Raw genomic sequence first — 23,923 nt, 5'->3', positions numbered from 1 at the left:
TTTCATCTCCAAGACAGAAACGCTGTGATCCATGGGCACATGGTGAATACAGGCGGCTGTCCCATTCCCGCCATATCCTCTGGGCGTCCACTCTCAGCACCCCCTACCCACACACACCGCAGGGCCCCCTCTGGGTCATGAGCACGGCCAGCAACACCCTCCTCTGGTTCTATCTAGATGAGCCTTGTGCAGGCGTCTCCCCTCCTCTCTCACACCTCTCATCTTGTGCTTCTCCCAGTTCTCCTGCTTCTTCATGACCTACTTTTTGTTCTGTTCCCCATAGAAGAGCAGAAGAAGGAAAAACAAAAACAAACAAAAAAAAAGCCTCCGGGCAGCCCTGTGAGCACCTTGTCCTGGTTGCCTTCCTCATTCTGATTTTCCATGTTAGTGCAGCAGATACTGTGTTGGCTCAAAGCAAGGACACTCAGGCTTCCACGTGGATAAGAAGAATCTGCAAAATGTGCCTTAAAAAATGCAAGTCTCTTTTCGTTCTGATGTAATTAGCAGGTATTCACGATTGTGATGCAACCAGCCTCGGAGACACCCTGAGAAACGCCGCCTAATGGAATCCATCCCTCGGGACAGAAGCCGCCCGTCTTCCCTGACCGCACCCACTCGCCCCACAGAGCACCCCCTCCTTGTCAAAGCCGGCGACTCTCCAGGCTTCTGGTGCAGACAATGTGGTCACCACATGCACCGCACCCAGCGTGCTGGGATGCCGGGCAAATGTTATTACAGCGATAACAGTGATTCTGCTTAGGATAACAATGATGGAAATCTGTATTAAATGACTTGAAACTGCTGATGCCTTTCCTTTTCCCCAAAGAGAAGAAAGGGATGCGAATGTGTCACTTGAACTGGCTGCTGCGGTTCATCTGGACTCCATCGTTCCTGCCATCATCTTTATTAGTAGCATTGTTCTAAAAAAAATGAGTAAGTTTGAAACCACCAGGTGTTTTGAATTTTTATCTTGTTCACTTGCTTACATGAGGAAATTCAAATGGAGACCAATGCATTAATAAAAGCCCAGTGGAACGAGAGTGCCCCTTCTCTCCCAAGTGGGGGGCTCCCTGCCCTCCCTGACAGGCTCCCCCTAGTTCTGGGTTCTGGCTGCAGTTCCAGCCCCGGCCACCAGGAGTTGATCTCGGGAGCGTTATCTGCGCAGCTCCTTCTCAGTCCTCCTCTGAGTCCTCCGTGACTTCAAGCAGCCGCACGCTTCCTTCTCCCTCCCTGTTAATCCCCACGGAAAGCTGGCTTGGTGTGGCCGCCCCCCGGACTCACAGGCCCTTCCTGGTTATTTCTGCAGAATCCACTCTCCCTGTCAGTCTGGGAAAGAAAGGACAGAGAGAAAAAGAGCTGCAGCGTCAAGGGGACTGCCAGATCCCGCAGCAATCCTCCGTGCTCCAGGGTCTCCTGCGGGCGCCTTGCAATCTCAGCGCCAGCTACTGAACACCTAGAGTATCGTTCAGTGGAGGATGCCAAGCGAGACTTGGAGCCTGAATTAGCCCCGTGAAAGGGGTCTTGCTCCCCGCCTCATACGCTGAGGTCCAGGGAGCATAGGCAGCTTCCCCAGGGCGACCATAAGGGCCCGCACGCAATGTGGTGACCCCCTTTCCCTCTGTCGTTTGGCCACCTCAGCTATTAGAACAGGAAGCCATTGGCCGGGCGCGGTGGCTCACGCCTGTAATCCCAGCGCTTTGGGAGGCCTAGGCGGGCAGATCACGAGGTCAGGAGATCAAGACCACCCTGGCTAACACAGTGAAACCCCATCTCTACTGGAAAAAAAAAAAAAAAAAAAAAAAATTGGCTGGGCGTGGTGGCGGGTGCCTGTAGTCCCAGCTTCTCGGGAGGCTGAGGCAGGAGAATGGCGTGAATCCGGGAGGTGGAGCTTGCAGGGAGCCGAGATCACGCCACTGCACTCTAGCCTGGGTGACAGAGCAAGACTCCGTCTCAAAAAAAAAAAAAAAAAAATGCCGTTGGCATTTATTGCCAATACACAATGCATGCGTCAAAGGCACCGTGATGGGGATAGAATGATATTTCTATGTAGCCTGGAAGAAAAAGTGAGAAAATATCCATTTTACTAGGAAAGCTCTGTCCCCTTCCCCACAGCTGTGTAGACTGCAGGGTGGCCCTTTCGTGGTCTTTCTTATCTCTGCAAAAATCTGGGCAAGGGCAGGAGGATGAAGCGAAGCCCGGCTTTTTAAGGCTCGTATTGGTAGCTTTGACGAAACGGGTTTGTGCAGGAGGTGGAAATTAACTAAAATGAGGTGGGAGGATTACCAGGGGATTTTTCCTACTCAGGCAATCCTGAGAAGAGAGGGGTGACTTCAGCGAAGGGGCACATGCTGAGCCTCCTCTCGGGGGAGAATTAGACTTAAGAAGCCACTTGCTGATAAGGGTTAATCCATGGCTAAACGCGACAGTACCAGAAGTAATTAACATTCCTTGACTCAGTTTCCCTTTGGCTACACAGCACTTAACCTGGTGAACAAAAATCTCCATTTGTTGTAATGAGCCCATCAGCCTAAGTCTTTGAGTTCTATGCTGTTTTTCCGTAGCTCTTCTGACCCGTGCGGCTGGGTTTCAGCCACTGCGATAGCTGGGTGTGTAGCAGAGCCCCAAGGAGGTGGCCCATCTCCCGTCCTTTTGCACTAAAACAGTTAATCCTGAGCCACAAAAAAGTACTGCAAGCAGCAGAATGCACTGTTAAGGGATTTTCTCAGACAGTGTCCAAAACAAGAAAGGAATGAGGAGGCCATTTACATGGATTAGGACCCTGGGGATGTGGAAACACAGGGTTTTTATTCTCTGCTTTTCTGTTTTTTCTTTTTAATTGACATCATCCCTTGATATTCCCCAAACAGACTCTAACTTTCTTATCTTATTGGAAAGCTCTAAAATGGAAGGGTAAAAGAAAATTCCAGAAACATAAAATTTCTGGAACACTCGAAAATAACGATTCATGAAAAATAAAAAATTAATTGAAGACTAAAGTGGGCCCATGTGCAAGACTTAAACGGAGGCACGATTTAGCACACTTTGCGTTTTGCACCTACATGAAGCACTTAATTTGTCTGGGAAAAGAGAGTTGGGGGTGGGGAGGGCCATATGCTGGAAAATGAAACCTTAGCTGATGTGAAAATAAAGAAGATCTTGTGCCTTTCAGGTTATTTTTAAGCTTCTCTTTTAAATGAATGAATTTTTTTTTTTACAGTGCCCGATTCCAGATTATCTTCTATAATTGCATTATCCTGAGATTTACCAGGATAAAGTGACCCAGCTTAGTTGCAATAATCAATAGCAGTTGTAACAACAAGCACATGTGCAGGCTGCCTTCCTTCACGCCTACTTCCCGGCTCCCTTCTCTGTCGGGATAGGAGCATGATGCCTCCCGCTGCCCGGCACTCCCCTGTGAAATTACAAGTTGCCAGTATTTTTTCCAGCCTAGTTTCATCTGATTCAACACATGGACCTGTCACCAAATCCCCTAATAGCTGTTACTGGGGCAAAACTTCTTGATATCCGGCTTGATTTTTCCTTTGCTCCATCCATTCATTCATTCTATTAATCCAAATTATACTGCCTGGTACTGCAGAGTAAGTTCCTACTTCTTGGAAGGAAAAGATTTTTCTCTGCTGGTCCACACAGATCACTTATTACATCTTAATTCCAGATGAGAAATGTCAGTAAACGGAGGGCATTTCAGTTTGCCGGCGGCCACTGTGAGTCAGAGTTAAGGAGAGACGTGGAAGAGATCTGTGAATATGGGAACAGAAAACTGAGGACCATAGTCCTAATAGCTGCCTCCACACCCAAGTAAGGGGCATGGAAGCATGTACAACCTCAGCCTCCTTATTCTCACAACATATCTCCAGAGATATGTATTAGTGTGGGAGGCCGAGGCAGGCACATCACGAGGTCAGGAGATCGAGACCATCCTGGCTAACATGGTGAAACCCCATCTGTACTAAAAATACAAAAAATATTAGCCGGGCATGGTGGAGGGCACCTGTAGTCCCATCTACTAGGGAGGCTGAGGCAGGAGAATGCTGTGAACCCAGGAGGCGAAGCTTGCAGTGAGCCGAGTGACACTGCACTCCAGCCTGGGCAGCAGAGCAAGATTCCATCTCAAAAAAAAAAAAAAAAAAAAAAAAGTATTAGTGTTATCCTTACATTAGGTTGACAATACCATAGGTTGGTGCAAAAGTAATTATGGTTTTGCCATTACTTTTTTTGTGTGTGTGTGTGAAAGAGTTTCTCTCTTGTTGCCCAGGCTGGAGTGTAGTGGCACTATCTCGGCTTACTGCAATCTCTGTCTCCCGGGTTCAAACGATTCCCCTGTCTCAGCCTCCCAAGTAGCTGGGATTACAGGTGCATGCCACCACGCCTGGTTAATTTTTGTGTTTTTAGTAGAGATGTGGTTTCCCATGTTGGCCAGGGTGGTATTGAACTCCAGTCCTCAGGTGATCCACCTGCCTCGGCCTGTCAAAGTGTTGGGATTACAGGCGTGAGCCACTGTGTCTGGCTGACATCACTTTTAATGGCGAAAACCACAATTACTTTTGCCCAACCTAATATTACAGATATGGGAACTGAGGCCCAGAGAGGGTAAGTAACTTGCCCAGGGTCACACAGCTTGAGCAAGTTGCTACCCAACAGTGGATCCTATCCTGCTACTTTTTGGAGATATTAAGACAAGGGTTAACCAGAGTTGCTTTCCCGGGGCAATAATAACAGAAGTCTGTGTGTGAGGTCAGTGCAGGAGAGCAGACACAGCACAGCGGCGTCAGGAGGGTGCGGTGGCGACAGGTTCCTTCCAAGCTCTGCCCACAGTCCTGGAACCTGCTTCAAATCCATAGCCAGGCCCTTACCCCAGACTCACCCTCAATTTCCTTTGAAACCTGGAATGCTGCTTCACAAAGTCAAGCCTGTTTCCTTCCTGGTTCTCATTTTTCTTCCACACTCTGACCACAAAAAACCCTTTCAGAAACACCCGCAGACGCAAACCCACCAGCCAAATTCAAGAGAATCTGAGATAAGGTTGAAAACCCCCATTCACCAAGGCAAGGCCTTTTTGCCAGTTTCCACATCCCTGGCCCATGGAGGCTGTGGGGGGGACTTCATGCTGCTGGCCAGACCGTCCTCAGGGTGAGAGGGAAGGACAATGAGCGGCGGGGGCTCCACAGAGACAGGAAGGAGAGAGAAGGGGGAGCATCGTGGATCCTAAAGCAGGTGTTAATGAGAGCTCATTTTCCTGTGTTAGGTGCTTTGCAGGCACTTTCTCAGCTCTCATTATCTCAACAACTCACGCACTCTCTAGTAAGCTGATGCTGAAATGGGAAGTTGTTCCAAACATTCCGGGCAGAGGCTGGCCCTTCGCTGCCTCCAGGTGACCTCCTAGACCAGAACAAGAAATCCTTTAGCTGGAGCTGGAGTGCCTGGCTCCAAATCTCGGCTTTGTCTCAGCTCCTTGAGTCTGTTTCCTCACATATAAAATGGGAGTGAAAACTGTACCTCCACTATAGGGTTACCATGAGGGTGAACAGAGTGCAAGTTTATGAGAAGCTCAGAGGAGTGCCCAGCCACAGAAAGTACTCCACAATTGCTGAAAGCTCATGGAATCAAATAAAAATGAGGCTGGGTGTGGCGGTTCACACCTGTAATCCCAGCACCTTGGGAGGCTGAGGTGGAAGGATTGCTTGAGCCCATGAGTTTGAGGCCAGCATGGGCAACATAGTAACGACCCTGTCTCTACAAAAACATTTTGAAATTAGCTGGGCATGGTGGCATGTGCCTATGGTCCCAGTTACCCTGGAGACAGAGGCAGGAGGATTGCTTGAGCCCAGGAGGTTGAGGTTGCAGTGAGCTGAGATTACACCACCACACTCTAGCCTGGGTGACCGAATGAGACTCAAAATAATATAATAATAATAATAATAATAGAGGCCGAGGAGGGTAGATCAGTTGAGGTCAGAAGTTCAAGAACAGCCTGGCCAATACGGTGAAACTCCATCTCTGCCAAAAAACACACAAAAAATTAGCTGGGCGTGGTGGCATGTACCTGTAATCCCAGCTACTCAAGAGACTGAGGCATGAGAATCGCTTGAACCCAGGAGGTGGAGGTTGCAGTGAGCCGAGATTGCGCCACTGCACTCCAGCCTGGGCAACAGAGTGAGACTCTGTCTCAAAATAATAATAACAATAGTAGATTTAATATAATAAAAAACAAACCAAAGAATTGGTAACTAAAACTTGACAGTGAGACAGGGCACATACATGGTTCAGCCCAGACAACAGGCATGGGATGGATACTCTGGGGTCTTCGAGCAGCTTCAAAGTAGCATTCAGGTGGAGATTTTTTTTTTTTTCGCTCTTGTTGCCCAGGTTGGAGTGCAGTCGTGCAATCTTGGCTCACTGCAACCTCCGCCTCCCAGATTCAAGGAATTCTCCTGTCTCAGCCTCTGGAGTAGCTGGGATTACAGGCACGCACTGGTGGGATTACATCACATCCGGCTAAGTTTTTGTATTTTTGGTAGAGACGGGGTTTCACCATGTTGGCCAGGCTGGCCTCAAACTCCTGACCTCAGGCGATCTACCAGCCTCGGCCTCCGAAGTGCTGAGATTACAGGCGTGAGCCATGGCACCCAGCCAGGTGGAGATTTTTTAAAAAGAGGCTGCAATCCAATTCCTTACTGCTGCCTCCATCCACCTGGGGGAGGACCCTGTGCAGTGGTGAAGAACACTGGGTTTGGAGTCAGATGGAGCTGGATCCAGGCCCGGCCTCGGCTGCTCACAGCTGCGTGACTTCAGGCCCGGGTTTCCACCCTCTGGGCCTCGGTTTGTTCCTCTGTTGGTGAGCGGCAGTGAGTTCCGGGAAACTGGCTGTGATAAAGAGCAGTGGAGCACAAGGACCCAGCCACACTCTGCTAAGCCAGATACCAAATAAAGACAGAAGCAGAAATGTGGACCAGGGCCACTCTCCTCACCACATTTTTTGGTTTTGTAAGATAGTTATTTCTTATAAAAATATATTTTCCGTGTTAATGTGAAATGGGCTTATGATTACTTTAAAATGAATCAAGACGTGGAATACGTTAAAAATTACTTTGTTTCATTTTCTAATACGATACATATTGATGGCTATGACCCGCAGAAGGGACAGTTTGAGGATCCTCAGTATTTTTTATGTTTCAGGTGTTCTTGGAACAGAAGCGTTTTTGCACCATGAAGTTAGAAAAGCACCAGTTTCCATGATCTATGAGTCCCTCACGTGTCAAAAAAACAAAACAAACCCCACACTCAGTTCCATGTCCTCTAAGTTCTCCATTTTCTACGATCACTATTGTTGCTGAGTTTTCCTTTTTGTGGCCATCACACGGGTTGTTTGAGAGAATACGAGGTTAGACCTTTCCAAATAAATAGAAATGATTTTGTAGTTACAGAGTGTACACATTACCGACCACTAGGAAATTTCTCTCTCTTTACTTTCTTTTAATCTAAACACAGTCAAAATATATTTGTTTTGAAGCTGAGCATGAAAGGAGAGGGAGAAAGGGTTCAGTTGTTTTCACGGTCCTCTCTCAAGGAGAGTGAATTCTACCTCTTGCCTGCTCAAGAAAATGGTTCTTCCAACTAAGGCTGAAAACCGATCATCCTAACAGCGATATTTCCCCAAGAACCTTTAATCTGTCAAAGGAGGCAGCTGCGATTCCACAGAAAGAGCTGTCCTGGATGAAAAACAATTCCAAATTCTAGCTCAGCCTCTTGTGAGCTGTGCACCCCTGGGCAAGTCACGGCACCTCTCTGAGCCCATGTCCCCATCTGTAAGATGGCACTAACTCCAAGTGCCTCACAGGGGAGTGGTGGAAATGCAATGAGATAATGCATGTAAAAGTTCCTAAAAAGAGTTGAAGATGTAGGCCGGGTGTGGTGGCTCACGCCTGTAATCCGAGCACTTTGGGAGGCCGAGGCAGGCGGATCATGAGGTCAGGAGATCGACACCATCCTGGCTAACACGGTGAAACCCCATCTCTACTAGAAAAACAATATAAAAAATTAGTCGGGCATGGTGGTGTGGCGGGCGCCTGTAGTCCCAGCTACTTGGGAGGCTGAGGCAGGAGAATGGCGTGAACCCAGGAGGCAGATTGCAGTGAGAAGAGATCGCACCACCGCACCCCAGCCTGGGCAACAGAGCGAGACTCCGTCTCAAAAAAAGAAAACAGAGTTGAAGAAGCATTATTGTTTTAACCACAAAATGTGATTACAAAGGTAATGTGTGTCCCATATACAGAATTTAGAAAAAACTAAAACAGCACATTGCAAAGGAGGGAACAAAAATGGCCAGGAATCCCATTCCACTGTTAAAATGGCTTGCGAACTCCATGAGGCGGGTAGAGAGGTGTTGGCCGTGCCACCTAATCAAGCTGACTTCACTCTGCACAGCGCGCGTTCTGATACATGTGTGCCCGTGGGTGTGCACTACAGCTCCAGGGAACAGGGTGCGGTGCCAAGTCCCCGCTGTACAGCGAATGATTTCATCATTACAAAACAAAATTTGGAAAACTAATTTTTAAATGAAAATGTTGTAAATGGCCATAAACAAGAGTAGAGCATCTTCAATGTTTCTTCTCCTCAACAGCTCTGAGCATGTTCAACAGAAGGGCTCTGTGCACATGGCAAACATCTTGTGGGCCGGGAAGCTTGCTAGATGGAGCTGCCGCACCTTTAAGACTTGTCAGCCTCTTTGCAGGGACATGGATGGTGCTGGGAGGCGTTATCCTCAGCAAACTAACGCAGGAACAGAAAAACCAAACATCGCATGTTGTCACTGATAAGTGGGAGCTGAACGACGAGAACACGTGGACACATGATGGGAAACAACACACACCGGGGCCTGTTTCAGGAGTGTGAGGGGAGCGAGAGCATCAGGATAAATAGCTAATGCATGCGGGGCTTAATACCTATGTGATGGGTTGACAGGAGCAGCAAACCACCATGGCACACGTTTACCTATGTAACAAACCTGCACATCCTGCACATGTACCCTGGAACTTAAAAGTTGAAGGGGGGAAGAAAAAGACTTGTCAGGCTTCTAAAAGCCTCCTCCTATGTCCAAAGTAAGTCCTCATGCTGGCTTATGGCCAGGCGTGGCAGGGATAAAATGTGTGTGTGGGGTGCATTAGATTTTCGAGCTGCCCCTTTCCTGTTGGAGATACGGGAACACCAGCTGGCGTGTGATGGGTTTTCAGAAGGCATCAGGCCCCAGGCTCAGGCCCTCAGCAAGCTAGGTCTCCATCCCTCCTCCACAAGGTGATGAGGAGTGGATTATGCTGCCTGTTTTACAGATGGTTTTTCAAGGTGTCCAGTGCGCACAGTTGAAGTGGGAAAGCCCAGCTGCGGAGGCCGGCCGCCAGACCCCAAAGGGAAGAACCGTCATGGGACGCCGGTTCTCTTCCAAAGCTTCGCTGCGGGAAGCCAGCCTTCTCCCTGGGGCCCTCGAGGCTGACAGATTCCTCTCCAAGCCTCACTCAGGTGGCTCCTCTCTGCTGCCCACTCTGCCATCCTCGGTCTGTGAGGCCCTCGAGGGAAGGAGCGCCTCTCTCTGTGCAGGCTGTTGGTGCTGAGTGATGCTCGGGTCCTGCAGGAGAGGAGCCTCTGGGTGAGTCGGATTGCATCAGCCGGCAGCCCACGCAGCGCTGCTTCCCTCTCCTTAGACATCGCTTAGTGCCAGAAGAGGCTTCCTAGTTCCTGCTGGTCTAGAGGAAAGGTTTAGGAATAAAGACACAGGCTCGGACAGCCCTGGACACCCCAGGGTTAGGAGCCTTAAGGAAAAATGGGAGGAGAAATGGCTTTTCAACATGGAAAGTGTTATGCAGACAGAGCTGGACACAGAGCTGCTATTTGCTAAGATCCGTGAGTGACTTGAGGCCCCTGAACACGCTGCGTTCTCCACGTCCCTGCCCTGGAAGTTGGGGGCTCCGGCTTCCGACACTGGCTTTGGTGCCTCCCGATGTTTGAAAAACTTGATCCTAAAGGATCAGTTCACAGATCTGAGAGCTGACTCCGTGGGAGTCCCTTCAATCCACTCTCCGGTTGGGTGTGAGGATGTGATGAACTCCGAGGGATGCTTGGAGTCGGGCAGAATGGTCCAGTGACCAGACCCAGACCTGAAACGCTGCAGAGCATGGGGCTGTAGGGGATGGATCATCGAGGAGAGGCTGTGCCTCGCCCAGGTCACAAACAGCCTTGACCTCCAGGTTGATGTTTAAACAGAGAACAGGCCATTCCCTGTTCACGCTGCAGGCCCGTCACAGGAAGGCAGGGGCTGCTGTTCACAGAAGCTCCCAAGGACATGGCCCATGCAGTGGTGGCCATCTTGGCCACTTCAGTTGCTCCCCCAACCCCCAAAAGGGGGTTTGGAGGCCGCCATTTAGCAATTAAACGCCCTAACCAATTCTTCACTGGCTCATCCTTCATTGGCTGAATTAGTCAGGTGCCCACCCAGCCCCAATGGGGACTAATGGATGGGCGTGGCAGGAAATGGTTGGCAAACAGCACCAGTGACCACCACACAGAATAGAGAGGTTTCTGCTGAATCCTTAATCACTCACAGAGAGCTGGGTTGAGGAAGATGCTGAGGTCAGTGCGGGAATGCGTGGCCACCAACAGAGGGTGCCTGGGGAGGGCTCTGGTGGGGGTGCGGGCTCTGCTGGGGGTGTGTGCCCTGGAACTGCCTCCCCTGAGCCACACCAACTCTCCCACTTGCTGATAAGAAAATGAGGGTGCAAGGCAGCAGTGGAGGGTGAGGCGAGAGCCAGGGTTTCGGACTCCCAGGCCAGTCTCCTCCCAACCTTGGCCATGTTGTTACTTCGAGGACTCAGCTGGAAAATCAGATAATTGAGGGTTTTAGATTTCTTGTCCCCATTACATAGCAAGACTCTCTCCCCTCCTTAAGAAATAACACAGAGGTGCCAGTGTGTGGCCTCTTCCCTCCAATCTGGAGCTGCTGACACAAGGGGGTCCCATAGAATGCCTAATGTGGAACTGCTGAAATTCCTGACATTGAAAAAAAAAAAAAGATGGAGAGAAAATGTAACTGAATCTCTGTTGTTTGTTCACATAGAACTCAAATGATCCTGTCTTTTATTCCTCAGTGCAGGGTCATGTGGTTGGCCACATGTTGGCATCTGGGTTTGTAATTCTCACCAAATGAGTCAGCAGAGAGAGGAACATGGAGTTTTTCTTAACAGGCGTCTTTGAGTCAGTGCCCACTACCATTTAAAAAAAATGCTGGAGTCCCCGCTTCCTCTCTTGTTACGGAGAAACATGGCTGGCTTGCTCCAATGTGTGAATGCACACTTGTTTCCTTTCTGGAGGGCAACCCGGGCAGTGTTTCAGGCACACATGCACGGACCCAATGAACATGCACACGTGTGTGCACAAACACCTTTCATGAGTTTGCAACTGGAAAAGTGTCTACATCTACCCCAGGCAGCAGCCACCACAGCTATAGACGGGCTCAGCTACAGCTCACCTGCTGGGTCAAGCCCTGAAACAACTGGTACCAAAAGGCCAAGCTCAGCCCAGAAATGGAATCCTTCCACAGCTTATTTATACTAACATGTAAATGACTGACATCATTTTTTTTTCTTTTTCCTTCTTTTTCCTTTGAGTAAGTTTTGGTAGGGCAGAGGAGCTGAGGGTCCACAAGATCACAGATGGGTGGATGGTGGGGAGGGCCAAGCATGTAGGGGAAAGGAGTTGCTTTAAAATAAAGGAGAAGGCCGGGCACGGCACAGTGGCTCACGCCTGTAATCTCAGCACTTTGGGAGGCCGAGGTGGGCAGATCACTTGAGGTCAGCAGTTTGAGACCAGCCTGGCCAACATGGCAAAACCCTGTCTCTACTAAAAATACAAAAAAAAAAAAAAAAAAAAAATTAGCTGGGTGTGGTGGTGCACACCTGTAGTCCCAGCTACTCAGGAGGCTGAGGCAGGAGAATTGCTTGAACCCGGGAGGTAGAGGTTGCTGTGAGCTGAGATTATGCCACTGCGTATCTTATGCCTGGATGACAAAGCAAGACTCCATCTAAAAAATAAATAAATAAATAAATAAATAGAAAAGTTTAAACAGAGGAAGATACAGGACTAGAGACAGACTTTTGTCTTTTCAGACATTTATCAAGAAGTGACTTTGAGCTCACTTTGACTTGGTCTGATTGGAATATATCAAAGATCTTTCTCCCCTAACTGCTGTTACTTGGCTGGAAATCTTCCAGCTTAGGGCTGCACAGGTCCCACAGGCTTTGTATCTATTCCTTTGTTTCAGGCCCCCTTGGGAAGTCCCCCAAAGCATACCCTAGTTATCCCTCCTTGGGAAGTCCCCGAAAGCACACTCTAGTTATCCCTCTTAGACATCCTTTTGCAATAGACGACCTGTGCCACCAAAACCAGACATTGTGCTTTTACGTGCGGTGTTTAAATGAAAAGTAACTTGCAGAGGGATGTTAGGGAATGAATGTGGAACAAGGGAGAAGAAATGGACAATACAGAGAATGACAGCTGGGGTCTTCTCCCCCTCTTCTCTCCAAGTCTCAGAATGTTGGAGGGGAATCTAGGAGGTAGTGCTTGGCCAAAACCGTATTCAGGGCTTCTTAAATCTCTGTGCCTTTTTCCTGGAGTACTAGGCTTCACACGACTAAAAAGGTATGATTATTTTCAGGCATGGAAAAATCAAGTGGGGGTTGGGCTTGGCTAATATAACTCATGTTCAGTCCCTTCCCTGCTCCCCGTGGAGCTCTGTGAGTCCACATCTCTGTATCTGACCTCTAAGAAAATATGCATCTCAGGGGGCTCTGATACGCATCGCTGCTCACGCATGTGTACACGAGCACACCTGGCCACGAGTCCATGCCAAACACACGCTTGCCAGGGATGCTGGCAGGGTTCTGTGGGGACAGCCCCAGGAGGCGATGGACCAGTGGACAGCCAAGGCCAGGTAGGGCACAGGTGATGGGAACCTCATTCACGGCCTTCTGCTGGCCCAAAGCCCAGTTCTTAGCACTCCATGCCCTGAACAAAGCCCTTGGTGGCTACCTCCCACCTATAGGATAAAGTGCAGGCAAGTGTTTCCCCCTGGCTTTCAGAGTCCAGGAGCCAACATCACACGGTGGCACTTACCGTGGCTAGCAAGGCCCCTCAGCAGCTCCCCTGCCCCTCCAGCCCCTCTCTTTCTACATCCTCCTAGGCATAGCCAGCCTATCCATGACTGGGATGACACAATGGTGTTAGCGAGGTTTAAATAGTTTATGGTCTTTGCATAACCATAAAGCAAGAGTTGTAAGTTATACGACAGGCTAGAAGCTTATAGAGCATTGACATTAGCTGGGGGTGGGGAAGTAGGCATTAATAGCTTTTTTCTTACAGATGAGAAAGGTCTGCTCTAGCCCAATGATATTCCTATGCAGGAATGCCTGCTTGCCTACGTTCTTCTGCTTCTAGCACCAACATCCCCCAGTTACCAAAGCCTGGAATCAATGTGCCTGACTGTGCCTTGCCCCAGGGCTGGTGGATCATCAGGTCCCAGCCACAGCTGTCCCTGAACATCTCTCGGCCACTGACTGAAGGGAGCTGGGGTAACTGGGGCAGGGGTGTACACTGTAAACCAGGGCCCCCAGCGGGATTCAGGTCTAAATGCCCTGAGTGATGCTGGGTGGGATCACACGCCCTCAATGGGCCTTTCCCTTCGCTGCCTCCCCTCCCACCCTTCTACAGGTGTGGCCAGGGATCACCTCCCAAATATGTGAATCTTTGATCTAGAATTTGCTCCTGGCAACTCAAACCAAGTCAAGAATTTTTTTTCTTTCTTTTTCTCTTTCTTTCGTTCTTTCTTTCTTTCGTTCGTTCGTTCAGACAGATTCTCATTCTGTCACCCAGGCTGGAGTGCAGTGGCACAATCTTGGCTCACTGCAACCTCCGCCTCCTGGGTTCAAGCGAGTCTCGTCCCTCAGCCTCCCGAGTAGCTGGGACTACAGGCACGGGCCACCACGCCTGGCTGATTTTTGTATTTTTAGTAGAAACGGGGTTTCACCATGTTGGCCAGGCTGGTCTCGAGCTCTTGACCTCATGATCCACCTGCCTCGGCCTCCCAAAGTGCTGGGATTACAGGCGTGAGCCACTGCACCCAGCTGGCAAGAAACTATTGATGGGAAAAGAACAGCGTATTTGAAATGCAGCCATTTCGGGAAACAACAACAACCCAGAACATAGGATCACATTCAGAGGAGACACAAAGTAAACACAGACGACGAAATGAAGGTCTTCGTGGCTCACAGGCGATAACCACGCAGCCTCCTGTGGCGCGGTCCCCAGCTCTCCAATGGCAGGGACAGTCTATGGGTCATGTGTCCAGACATCAGTTCTGGTCCCACCCTACACTGGCCTGGTTCCACCTTCTGATTCCGTCAGAAGGAGGCGATGGCCTTTGCTGCTGTCTGTCAGCTGAAAGCATGGGCAGCCCATCCACGCTGCCCCAGGGCACTGACAAGGCCTGGCATGGTGGGTGGTGAGCCTTGCCACAAGATGAGTCTGCAGTGAGTTCAAGCAAAACAATGAGAGATCCTGATACGCTGTCCAGGACTCTTCCTGGGAAGCGTGTGAGTGGAAAACAGACACAACTTCATGATGAAGGCTGGGTATGCCCAGGAGGACGTAGAAAGAGGAAGCTGGCAAGTGTGCCTGGGGGAGAACAAAAGACAGAAAAGGGGGTGCAATTTGCCTGATATGGTTGCATTAGTTCATGGGGTGATTGTCAGGCCTCTGAGCCCAAGCCAAGCCATCGCATCCCCTGTGACCTGCACGTATATATATGCCCAGATGGCCTGAAGTAACTAAAGAATCACAAAAGAAGTGAATATGCCCTGCCCCACCTTAACTGATGACATTCCACCAAAAAGAAGTGTAAATGGCCGGTCCTTGCCTTAACTGATGACATTACCTTGTGAAAGTCCTTTTGCTGGCTCATCCTGGCTCAAAAAGCTCCCCCACTGAGCACCTTGTGACTTCCACTCCTGCCCGCCAGAGAACAAACCCCCTTTGACTGTAATTTTCTTTTACCTACCCAAATCCTATAAAACGGCCCCACCCTTATCTCCCTTCCCTGACTCTCTTTTCGGACTCAGCCCACCTGCACCCAGGTGAAATAAACAGGTTTATTGCTCACACAAAGCCTGTTTGGTGGTCTCTTCACACGGACGCGCATGAAATTTGGTGCCGTGACTCGGATTGGGGGACCTCCCTTGGGAGACCAATCCCCCGTCCTCCCGCTCTTTGCTCTGTGAGCAAGATCCACCTACGACCTCAGGTCCTCAGACCGACCAGCCCAAGAAACATCTCACCAATTTCAAATCCGGTAAGCGGCCTCTTTTTACTCTCTTCTCCAACTTCCCTCACTATCCCTCAACCTCTTTCTCCTTTCAATCTTGGTGCCACACTTCAGTCTCTCCCTTCTCTTAATTTCAATTCCTTTCATTTTTTGGTAGAGACAAAAGGGACACGTTTTATCCATGGACCCAAACTCCGGCGCCGGTCACGGACTGGGAAGGCAGCCTTCCCTTGGTGTTTAATCACTGCAGGGACGCCTCTCTGATTATACAACCACGTTTCAAGGGTGTCAGACCATGCAGGGACGCCTGCCTTGGTCCTTCATCCTCAGCGACAAGTCCCGCTTTCCTGGGGCAGGGGCAAGTACCTCAACCCCTTCTCCTTCACCCTTAGCGGCTAGTCCCACTTTCCTGGGGCAGGGGCAAGTACCCCTCAACCCCTTCTCCTTCACCCTTAGCGGCAAGTCCCGCTTTCCTAGGGGGCAAGAACCCCCCAATGGCTTATTTCCGCACCCCAACCTCTATCTCTGCGCCCCAATCCCTTATTTCCACACCCCAACCTCTTATCTCTGTGCCCCAATTCCTTATTTCCATGCCCCAACACTTTCTCTGCTTTTCTGGAAGGCAAGAAACCCCTACCCCTTCTCCGTGTCTCTTCTCTTTTCTCTGGGCTTGCCTCCTTCACTATGGGTAAGCTTCCACCTTCCATTCCTCCTTCTCCCTTAGCCTGTGTTCTCAAAAACTTAAAACCTCTTCAACTCACACCTGACCTAAAACCTAAATGCCTTATTTTCTTCTGCAATGCCACTTGACCCCAATACAAACTCGACAGTAGTTCCAAATAGCCGGAAAATGGCATTTTCAATTTTTCCATCCCACCAGATCTAAATAATTTTTGTTGTAAAATGGGCAAATGGTCTGAGGTGCCTGACATCCAGGCATTCTTTTACACATCAGTCCCTCCCTAGTCTCTGTGCCCAGCGCAACTCGTCCCAGATCCTCCTCCTTTCCCCCCCGCCTGTCCCCTCAGTCCCAACCCCAAGCATCGCTGAGTCTTCCCAGTCTTCCTTTTCTACAGACCCATCTGACCTTTCCCCTCCTCCCCAGGCTGCTCGTCACCAGGCCGAGCTAAGTCCCCATTCTTCCTCAGCCTCCACTCCTCCACCCTATAATCCTTCTATCACCTCCACTCCTCACACCCGGTCCGGCTTACAGTTTAGTTCCGTGACCAGCCCTTCCCCACCTGCCCAGCAATTTACTCTTAAAAAGGTGGCTGGAGCCAAAGGCATAGTCGAGGTTAATGCTCCTTTTTCTTTATCCCAAATCAGATAGCGTTCAGGCTCTTTTTCATCAAATATAAAAACCCAGCCCAGTTCATGGCTCGTTCGGCAGCAACCCTGAGACGCTTTACAGCCCTAGACCCTAAAAGGTCAAAAGGCCATCTTATCCTCAATATACATTTTATTACCCAATCTGCTCCCGACATTAAATAAAAGTCCAAAAATTAAATTCCGGCCCTCAAACCCCACAACAGGATTTAATTAACCTCGCCTTCAAGGTGTACAATAATAGAAAAAAGTTGCAATTCCTTGCCTACACTGTGAGACAAACCCCAGCCACATCTCCAGCACACAAGAACTTCCAAACACCTGAACCGCAGCAGCCAGGCGTTCCTCCAGAACCTCCTCCCCCAGGACCTTGCTACAAGTGCCAGAAATCTGACCACCGGGCCATGGAATGCCCGCAGCCCAGGATTCCTCCTAAGCCGCGTCCCATCTGTGTGGGACCCCACTGGAAATTGGACTGTTCAACTCACCTGGCAGCCACTCGCAGAGCCCCTGGAACGCTGGCCCAAGGCTCTCTGACCGACTCCTTCTCGGCTTAGCGGCTGAAGACTGACGCTGCCCGATCGCCTCGGAAGCCCCGTAGACCATCACGGACGCCAAGCTTCAGGTAACTCTCACAGTGGAAGGTAAGTCCGTCCCCTTCTTAATCGATATGGAGGCTACCCACTCCACATTACCTTCTTTTCAACGGCCTGTTTCCCTTGCCTCCATAACTGTTGTGGGTATTGACGGCCAGGCTTCTAAACCTCTTAAAACTCCCCCACTCTGGTGCCAACTTAGACAATACTCTTTTAAGCACTCCTTTTTAATTATCCCCACCTGCCCAGTTCCCTTATTAGGCTGAGACACTTTAACTAAATTATCTGCTTCCCTGACTATTCCTGGACTACAGCTGCATCTCACTGCTGCCCTTCTCCCCAACCCAAAGCCTCCTTTGCGTCCTCTTGTATCCCCCCACCTTAACCCACAAGTATAAGATACCTCTACTCCCTCCTTGGCGACCAATCATGCACCCCTTACCATCTCATTAAAACCTAATCACCTTTACCCTGCTCAATGCCAATATCCCATCCCACAGCATGCTTTGAAAGGATTAAAGCCTGTTCTCACTCGCCTGCTACAGCATGGCCTTCTAAAACCTATAAATGCTCCATACAATTCCATTTTACCTGTCCAAAAACCGGACAAGTCTTACAGATTAGTTCAGGATCTGCGCCTTATCAACCAAATTGTTGTGCCTCTCCACCCCGTGATGTCAAACCCATATACTCTCCTATCCTCAATACCTGCCTCTACAACCCATTATTCTGTTCTAGATCTCAAACATGCTTTCTTTACTATTCCTTTGCACCCTTAATCCCAGCCTCTCTTCGCTTTCACTTGGACTGACCCTGACACCCATCAAGCTCGGCAAATTACCTAGGCTGTACTGCCGCAAAGCTTCACGGACAGCCCCCATTACTTCAATCAAGCCCAAATGTCTTCCTCAACTGTTACCTATCTCGGCATAATTCTCATAAAAACACACGTGCTGTCCCTGCCAATCGTGTCTGACTGATCTCTCAAACCTTTCTACAAAACAACAAACTCCTTTCCTTCCTAGGCATGGTTAGCATGGTCAGAATTCTTACACAAGAGCCAGGACCACACCCTGTAGCCTTTCTGTCCAAACAACTTGACCTTACTGTTTTAGCCTAGCCCTCATGTCTGCGTGCAGCGGCTGCCGCTGCTTTAATACTTTTAGAGGCCCTCAAAATCACAAACTATGCTCAACTCACTCTCTACAGTTCTCATAACTTCCAAAATCTATTTTTTTCCTCATACCTGACGCATATACTTTCTGCTTCCTGGCTCCTTCAGCTGTACTCACTCTTTGTTGAGTCTCCCACAATTACCGTTGTTCCTGGCCCAGACTTCAATCCGGCCTCCCACATTATTCCTGATACCACACCTGACCCCCATGACTGTATCTCTCTGATCCACCTGACATTCACCCCATTTCCCCAAATTTCCTTCTTTCCTGTTCCTCACCCTGATCACACTTGATTTACTGATGGCGGTTCCACCAGGCCTAATTGCCACACACCAGCAAAGGCAGGTTATGCTGTAGTACAAGCCACTAGCCCACCTCTTAGAACCTCTCATTTCCTTTCCATCGTGGAAATCTATCCTCAAGGAAATAACTTCTCAGTGTTCCATCTGCTATTCTACTACTCCTCAGGGATTATTCAGGCCCCCTCCCTTCCCTACACATCAAGCTCGAGGATTTGCCCCACCCAGGACTGGCAAATTAGCTTTACTCAACATGCCCTGAGTCAGATAACTAAAATATGTCTTAGTCTAGGGAGATGCTTTCACTGGATAGGTAGAGGCCTTTCCTATAGAGTCTGAGAAGGCCATCGCAGTCATTTCTTCCGTTCTGTCAGACATAATTCCTCAGTTTAGCCTTCCCACCTCAATACAGTCTGATAACAGATGAGCCTTTATTAGTCAAATCAGCCAAGCAGTTTTTCAGGCTCTTAGTATTCAGTGAAACCTTTATATCCCTTACAGTCCTCCGTCTTCAAGAAAAGTAGAATGGACTAAAGGTCTTTTAAAAACACACCTCACCAAGCTCAGTCACCAACTTAAAAAGGACTGGACAATACTTTTACCACTTTCCCTTCTCAGAATTCAGGCCTGTCCTCGGAATGCTACAGGGTACAGCCCATTTAAGCTCCTGTATAGACGCTCCTTTTCATTAGGCCCCAGTCTCATTCCAGACACCAGACCAACTTAGACTGTGCCTCAAAAAGCTTGTCGTCCCTACCATCTTCTGTCTAGTCATACTCCTATTCACCGTTCTCAACTACTCATACATGCCTTGCTCTTGTTTACACTGCCGGTTTACACTGTTTCTCCAAGCCATCACAGCTGATATCTCCTGGTGCTATCCCCAAACTGCCACTCTTAACTCTTGAAGTAAATAAATAATCTTTGCTGGCAGGACTATGCTGAATCTCCTTAGGCGCTCTCTAATCAGATATCCTGAGTCATCCCAATTCTTAGACCTTTTATACCTGTTTTTCTCCTTCTGTTATTCCATTTAGTTTCTCAATTCATCCAAAACCGTATCCAGGCCATCACCAATCATTCTATACGACAAATCTTTCTTCTAACATCCCCACAATATCACCCCTTACCACAAAACCTCCCTTCAGCTCAATCTCTCCCACTCTAGGTTCCCACGCCGCCCCTAATCCCGCTTGAAGCAGCCCTGAGAAACATCATCCATTCTCTCTCCATACCACCCCCCCAAAATTTTCGCCGCCCCAACACTTCAACACTATTTTGTTTTCTTATTAAGAAGGCAGGAATGTCAGGCCTCTGAGCCCAAGCCAAGCCATCGCATCCCCTGTGACCTGCACGTATATATATACGCTCAGATGGCCTGAAGTAACTAAAGAATCACAAAAGAAGTGAATATGCCCTGCCCCACCTTAACTGATGACATTCCACCACAAAAGAAGTGTAAATGGCCGGTCCTTGCCTTAACTGATGACATTACCTTGTGAAAGTCCTTTTCCTGGCTCATCCTGGCTCAAAAAGCACCCCCACTGAGCACCTTGTGACTTCCACTCCTGCCCGCCAGAGAACAAACCCCCTTTCACTGTAATTTTCTTTTACCTACCCAAATCCTATAAAACGGCTCCACCCTTATCTCCCTTCACTGACTCTTTTCAGACTCAGCCCACCTGCACCCAGGTGAAATAAACAGGTTTATTGCTCACACAAAGCCTGTTTGGTGGTCTCTTCACACAGACGCGCATGAAAGTGATCTTTGCTATTCTGGGTTTGTCTGCTGGAGGTAGAGGGAAATCACCTATTTGATTTTGTATTCATTCATCTCCTGTTCCTGGAGAATGTTGTGTGTCAGGCACAACTGAGCCTCCCTGTATAGCCTCCTCTATCTTCCACCTACAGAGGAGGAAATGGAGCCTCAGAATCAGTGCCTTTCTCGTTTGTAAGAAACAGCTATGAATGCCTAGCTCCCCCTCGAATTTCAGTACTGCGTCCCACCATGCCGCACGGTGCCGATGAGCTGGCTGGACCTTCATGGCAGTGGTGGCTCTCTAAAAATAGGATCCCCCACCCGGAGGAATGGGGCAACCACAGGAAGCAGCTCAGACCACTTCCAGGGGACATTCTTCTGCCTCCAGTAAGCTGGGGATAGAAGTGGAGCCGCTGACAGATGAATGGACTGTTTGCCTGAGTCATAAATCAACAGGGACCAGCCCTGCCTCTGAACGATTCTGGTCTCTACATTTCGCTCCTGATCACAGGCTGCAGAGGAAGCACGTCTCCCAGGCTGGGGCCGGCATCCGATCCAACGCTGCCTTTCCCTCTAGCAGCGGCTCCCGCAGGGAGGGTCTCCCTGTCCCTAGAACCGGAGCGTGAAAGTCAGCAAAGTCCCATAAATCACAGGAAATGAACTTCTGCCTCTTTAAATTCCTGCCGCCGTCCCCATCCCTCCCACAGCCACAAATAGATTTCTTTCAATATTGGCTCTGACCTCAGCCCTCCCCGCCCCCACGTCTCCTTCTCCACGTTTTTTTTTTTTTTTTTCCCAGCAAACCCTACAAGGCAGAACTTACCCTGTTGACCTCACCAGCGTGGTTTCTTCTGTTGTGTGTGTGTTTTTGTTTTGCTGTGATGCCGATGACTTGCGGTTTGCCTCACACTTTGTAGCGTGCGTGGCAGTCGTATAAGAAAACAGCAAATTTGTCAGTTAGGCTTGTTATTTATTACAGGAACCATGGGGATGCCAGGCAGCCAGGCTGGCCCCTCCGCCCGCCACCTACCCCACGGTGGAAGGGGCTGCACTGGCCGGGGATGCCAGACCAAGGGCCCAGATGAGAGGCACGGCTTCCGAGGGTGAGGAACAGCAAGGTCCTCGCAGCTGCCTCTCTTCGAACACAATGCTGAGGAGATGCTTTTTGTTTTTGTTTTTAAATTTTATTTCCATTGGTTTTTGGGGAACAGGTGGTGTTTGATTACGTTTGGGCAGATTACCTGAGGTCAGGAGTTCGAGACCAGCCTGGCCAACTTGATGAAACCCCCACCTCTACTAAAAATACAAAAATCAGCTGGATGTAGTGGCGAGAGCCTGTAATCCCAGCTACTCAGGAGGTTGAGACAGGAGAATTGCTTGAACCTGGGAGGCAGAGGTTGCAGTGAGCTGAGATTGTGCCACTGTACTCCAGCCTGAACAATGGAGTGAGACTGTCAGAGAGAGAGAGAAAGATAGAAGAAAGAAAGATAGAAAGAAAGGAAAGAATGATAAGAGAAAGAAAAAGAAAAGAAAGAGAGAAAGAGAAAAGAAAGAAAAAGAGAGAGAGAGAGGAAGGAAGGAAGGAAGGAAACTAGAACTTATCAGACACTTCACAAGTGGGGAACCGTTCCTAGCTGAGGCTTGGTGGACTTGGGAGGATATTAGTAATGCAGATGTTTTGCTCCTAAGACTCCAAGACTGTTTTGCTCCTTCATTCTTTGGACACAATTCCGTGGCCATTCTACTCATTTTTTTGAGGATAAATGATCTCAGTGGTGAAATATTGTCACGGGTGAGCAGCGACTATCTGGGGCCAGCGGCTCAGGGTAAAGACAATTGTAGGTTAAGAAAGGCAGATTTAGGCCAGGTGCGGTGGCTCATGCCCGTAATCCCGACACTTTGGGAGGCCGAGGCAGGCGGATCAGGAGGTCAAGAGGTAAGGCCATCCTGGCCAACATGGTGAAAACCCGTCTCTACGAAAAATACAAAAATTAGATGGACGTGGTGGCACACACCTGTAGTCCCAGCTACTTGGGAGGCTGAGGCAAAATTTCATCTCAAAAAAAAAAGGCAAATTAGAGAAAGTAGGAAAATACACAGCAAGGAGGCAACAGGCAGGCCAGCAAGAGAGGAGCTGACTGCAAGGAGACAAAGGCTTGCTGGGGACTTGATAGGATGGTGCTTGTGCTGTGTGCTGGAGAGAGCGACATGCAGTACTGACAACACCGAGGTTGCGGTGTGCTGGAGAGAGCGACATGCAGTACTGACAACACCAAGGCTGCGGTGTGCTAACTTGCATTTTTCTATCAGCCAAGAGTCTAATGACAGCTAGACACAGGAAGATTGTGAGTTACTTGTGCAGCAGGACTATGTGTTCTGGATCATGAAGACAGGCAGACTTGGAGCTTCTCTGCCTTCTCTTTTTGCTTTCCCTGGGTCCTGCCAGCCTGACTCCCCATTCCTAATTAGGACTCCACGAATCTCAACCAGCCATCAAGTGTTAGATTCTGAGCACCTGTGCAGGGCTGCAGGTGACGGTCGATAATGAGGCTCATCTTCCTCACCGTCGTGTCTTTCTAACCGTTTGGCCTTCTTCTGATGGTGGCTGCAACCTCATCAATGGCCAGCATGGAACTAATCCATTGGGTTATGTTTTCATTCCTGTTTTTCTTTACTTTGCTTAAGCAGGAAGTGCAACTGGATCGGGGAGCCTCTCCGGGGCTCTTTTTAATTCATCCCTGCGATTCTTCAAATGGTAGGTTGTTAAACCATGAAGCCAACAGACACCTGGCTGCTTACTGGATTCAAGGCACTGGGATGCTTCACTGAAAATGCCAGTTCAGGGCCCCTCCTCTCCAGGAGCCAAAATTCTGGAGTGGGGCTGGGAGACCAGAAAGAAACAAATTAAACCAGCACTCACCGCTAAAAACAAGCATTGCAAGCAGTAGTGCAATTAGATCAAAACACACAAATCAAAGATGGCTCAAGGGCTTTCCCGTGTTGAGAAGGGCTGGACCCCGTTGTTTGTGAGAACTCAGGTTTGAAACATCTGTCCTGAAGGAGGCTCTGGACACCAGGAGAGGTGAGGTGACCCTCAGTCCAGGCGGAGACGGGGAAAATGAAGCAAAGGTATTTACTAAAACATACAAATAAGTCTGCAGTTTCCATGGCTTTGTCTGTCTGCCTGAGAGGCTCCCATTGTATGGCCTCCTAATATGCTTGTTCTTCTCAATTCAGCCATTCAGGGGTCCTTCAATCGATCTGTCACAGGGGTGATCTCTGGGGAGCACCCTCCTCTGCAGCACATTCAGACCTGCATGTACAGAAGCCAGGAGTGAACCACTGCTCACTGCACACAGGGCTTTGCCGTGAAGCTGGACTCACAG

General features: G+C 49.2%; 2 long non-coding RNA genes across 3 annotated transcripts in view; one reads left to right on the top strand and one right to left on the bottom strand.

Moving 5' to 3' along the window:
• Positions 1-3,173, top strand: part of LOC117976316 (uncharacterized) — a 398,679-nt gene extending 395,506 nt beyond the window's left edge. For both annotated transcript variants that reach the window (XR_010110319.1, XR_010110318.1), the window contains one exon: positions 284-3,173. This is a non-coding gene — a long non-coding RNA (uncharacterized LOC117976316). The remainder of the gene's footprint in view (positions 1-283) is intronic.
• LOC117976317 (uncharacterized) overlaps positions 1-23,923 on the bottom strand; it is a 53,586-nt gene that overhangs the window by 23,401 nt on the left and 6,262 nt on the right. Inside the window, exon 4 of the long non-coding RNA XR_010110320.1 lies at positions 17,197-23,850. This is a non-coding gene — a long non-coding RNA (uncharacterized LOC117976317). The remainder of the gene's footprint in view (positions 1-17,196; positions 23,851-23,923) is intronic.

The sequence above is a fragment of the Pan paniscus genome, chromosome 18, assembly GCF_029289425.2.
Source record: "Pan paniscus chromosome 18, NHGRI_mPanPan1-v2.0_pri, whole genome shotgun sequence".
NCBI lineage: Eukaryota > Metazoa > Chordata > Mammalia > Primates > Hominidae > Pan > Pan paniscus.
Note: the sequence above shows the minus strand (reverse complement) of the source record. Positions and strands in the feature narration are given on the sequence as shown.